Source organism: Vigna angularis, chromosome 10 (genome assembly GCF_016808095.1).
Source record: "Vigna angularis cultivar LongXiaoDou No.4 chromosome 10, ASM1680809v1, whole genome shotgun sequence".
NCBI lineage: Eukaryota > Viridiplantae > Streptophyta > Magnoliopsida > Fabales > Fabaceae > Vigna > Vigna angularis.
Genome location: NC_068979.1, coordinates 8,065,949 through 8,069,845, shown reverse-complemented (window position 1 = coordinate 8,069,845; position 3,897 = coordinate 8,065,949). Strand labels below are relative to the sequence as shown.

Here is a 3,897-nt window from a genome sequence, read left to right as displayed (position 1 = left end):
TGGTCCTTTGAAGTATAATCAGTGTTATATATGTTTGTATGCAATGTGAATGATGAAAGATTATATGTATATGGTTTCAAATGGATTCAATGTAAAGGTGAAGTGCAATGGTTTCAAAGTTGTGGAAGAGAGTTCCAAGGAGAAACTTCTTAGTGATGGTTTCAAGTGTGTTAGTATGAATACAGGGAGCTGAGTATTTGGGTTATCTTGACACTCTAATGGTCATACATTCTCAAATAAAGAGGTTTGACGCATGTGGTGAGAGTAGCAGGAGGTCCGAGCCTGAGAGACCATTAGTGAAAAAATCACATTTTATAACGTACAAAAATGACCTATTATAACGGATAAATCAGAGACATAGTTCTGGACGTTATAATAGGTTTGCGCATTTTATAACGTAGCAGAAATTTACGTTATAATAGGTTCAACATATTATAACATACTTTCTCTACTACGTTATAAAATGGGCATATACCTATTATGATGTAGATAATTTTATCAATCATAATATATGCTTTTCAGAATCAACCTATTATAACGTCCATTGTTATGTACGTTATAAAAACTTGTTTTTTTTAAAAAAAAAATTATTATTACATTTAAAATCCAATCAATTTTTTGTATTATCATCTCATCCAATCAATTTATAATCAATATAGCCTAAAATAATTTAGATTCAATTGAACTAACAAAATAAAATTTGTATGATCCATTAAATTTACAATTTCTTTTGACAAAGATGTAAAAGAGAAATGATTCTTCCTAAAGCTTGAGCATTTCAGTAAATAAAGGAGAGAATCTACAAAACATACTCTAGAGATACGTTGTTGCCTTTGGAAATGTCTTCAATAACTAAAATGTTTCAAAAACAAATATATGGGTCAGACTGGCTGCCTGCATGATAAGATTGTACAAAACTCTCTAATCTTTCCTAACAACTAAACTAATTTAAAAGATAGGATTTCAATAGCAGAGCCTCGACTATCTTGTTTTCTTCCACGAATGCAATTGAGACCTCTGCGTTGCATATAATAATCAAGTAATGACTAGGAATATTTGGTTGGGAAGTGCAAGTCATTGGAACCTGGTGGTGGAGTACTGAGTTCTTTGATAAGCTCTTGATTATTTCTGCAGAAAGTATAAAGAAAATAAAGTTACTATTCGTAAAGCTAGAGTTTTCATAAATATAGTAATAAATCATAGGAAAAGACTTACAGGTAAAGAGTAGAGTTAGCGTAAATCTCCAAAAAACCGAAAAATCTATGCCAAGTTGAGCTTCATATGAAGGATTGCTAATCTCAAGCATCCATGTTGTAGGATTATAGCCATAATTGATTCTTGGAACACCTGGAATAGCCTATAGAAAAATATTCATTTATATATTCAAATAAGAAAATATTGCCACTGAAATTAAAGCAAAGGTATTGATATCATAGCTCCATTAAAATGACAGAACAAAAATTTGAATACTTCAAAATATTCTATGAGCTGCTGTGAATGATAACCAAGAGGTCCAGCATAGATACCTTGGATTAAAAGTATACTTCTGGCAATGGTTTAGTAGCACCTTGTGCAGGCGATTCCCCTAAAATGACAATTTATCATGTTTTCAATGAAAGTAGGACAAATGAATCAATAATATGGATCCTTCTTCATCAGTAAACATCATTAGGGACTGAGCTATCACAAAATATCGTACCAATTCAGTCAGGAATGCTTGTTTGTTAAGGCCTTCTAGAGCAGTAAATGCAGATTCTAGCACACGGGAAAGATAAGCAACAACTCTGACACAGGAGACCAAGATATACTTGTTAGTTAGGAATATAAAGTTCAAAAATAAACTAAAAATTAAATGTTGATATCTATTTCAAATAAGATGCAAACTTGGTCCCTCAAATAACATTGACATCTGTAGTGTAGTGTCTAGAATCTATACAACCTTGCTTGTTTTTAAAACCTAGCAGATTAACATGGGAGATCAAGAGTTGATGTTTTGACCAGTCTGATCAACCCATTAAATAGAGAAGCTTACCAGTGAACCAGTGCTAATGATATACTTTGGCTTTTCCTCCATTATTATACTTGTTTACAAACATAAATTATATTTTTACATAATTTCATATATTCATAGGTATGTAAGCAAACAAACTCAGTTGGACCTTGAATCCTTGAACTGATCGAACGTTTGAAACCTTGCTAAATATACAAACTTAGATAATATATTTTATGTGATATAGATAGATTTAAGTACAAATTCTAGAATAAGGAAATATAGGAAAAAAAAAGAAAGAAAAAGAGGACAGAGACGTGTACATGGCTGGTTCAAAGCATTGTTCCAAATAGGTTCATAACAGTGGTTATAATAAAAACTTAACAGGACCATTAAGCATTAATGCAAACAGAGCAGCCCAATATCAGATGATTAATGAACTTGCAATATTAAAAAGCAACCATAAAAAGCATAAATTAAATTTAAAGTATTAGATCATAATACTAGTGCAGTTAAACAAATTGGCACCTGTTATTTTTTGCCATAAACCTCGGTTTGGGAACCGAGACATATATAGACGAGGTAAAAAGTCACTTCGATTCGCCTCGGTTTTTTTTAATAGAAGCAATCTAGGATTCGACTCGGTTCTCTTTGAACCGAGTCATATCAGTTCTTCCTAGTTTCATATTGGGTATCCTATCAGATTGATTCTTCCAAGAGCCTTCAGATTGGATATCTTATGTGAATGTCATCCTCTCAACAAGAAAATTGTTCACTTTCTAGTACCAATTCTCCTTTCCCCCTTCAAGCTCTTTCACTGCAAAATATAAAAATCCAAACATAAGTAAGAAAAACACACAATAACTAAAATAACAACAACCATTTCAACCTGAGAATCCGAACTCAAAAATAAGATTAAAAAATATTTTACGAAATACAAAAATAATTTTTTCATTTTAGGAAAATTAAAAACAATAATTTTACATGTAGGAAGGCAAAAACAATTTTTTATAGAAGCTAATAAAACACACTGACATAAAAATATATTCAAGTTTGAATTATATATATATATATATATATATATATATATATATATATATATATATATATATATATATATATATATATATATATATATATATATATATATATATATATATATATATATATATGTGTGCGCATTTCAATTACAAAAAGCAAAAATAAATAAATCATTCATTAACTTTTCTGAAAGAAACATTATAATAAATGAATATAATAACAATTAATTAACAGGGTAATCATTACAAGAAAACAAAAACGAACACGATTAGAAGATATCAACGATAATAACATTTGCAAGGCTCTCAAAGCCCCGCTACCATAAGAAAGAAGTCTTAAGAGACACGCAAGGAAAATTCAGAAATGAGGTTCTTCGTTCTTCAATTGGTTAAAGAAAATGTATCAAGAATGTTTAGAGTGAGAGCATGTTTGTGTTACTGATGATGAGAGTAAACAAGTTTACATATTCACCTGTGGCTTTCTGCAGTGAAGAATTTATCAAGATGAAAGAGATCTTGATGAACTGATGCACTCTTTGTCTATCATATGATTGAAATTTGTAAATGAAATTAAATAGAATTTAAGAAAAAACGTACAGATGAATTAGTGTGTTTGATGTTTAAGAAGGAATCTTGAGAAGATCTATTTTGGTTGCCTTTAGCTATATGAATTAAACACCTAAAAAAAAGTATACGTGCTATCAAAATGAATTATAATCTGCGAACCAATCCAGCTGTTTGAGCTGAATTGGGTTTATACGGATTAGTTTTCAATCTGACTTTCTTAGAACTCGGTTCACCAATCCACCTAATTTAATTAAATTATTTATTATTTTGTGTTTCAATATTGTTAGTTAATATTTTTAT

The 3,897-nt window shown here is 30.0% G+C and overlaps 1 long non-coding RNA gene across 1 annotated transcript; it reads right to left on the bottom strand.

The window, feature by feature from the left end:
- Positions 1–830: 830 nt before the first annotated feature.
- LOC128194314 (uncharacterized) lies at positions 831–2,900 on the bottom strand. The gene is made up of 4 exons (XR_008245688.1): positions 1,700–2,900; positions 1,527–1,585; positions 1,216–1,357; positions 831–1,128 (listed from the first exon to the last, which is right to left on the bottom strand). It is a non-coding gene; the product is annotated as an uncharacterized LOC128194314 (long non-coding RNA).
- Positions 2,901–3,897: the final 997 nt, after the last annotated feature.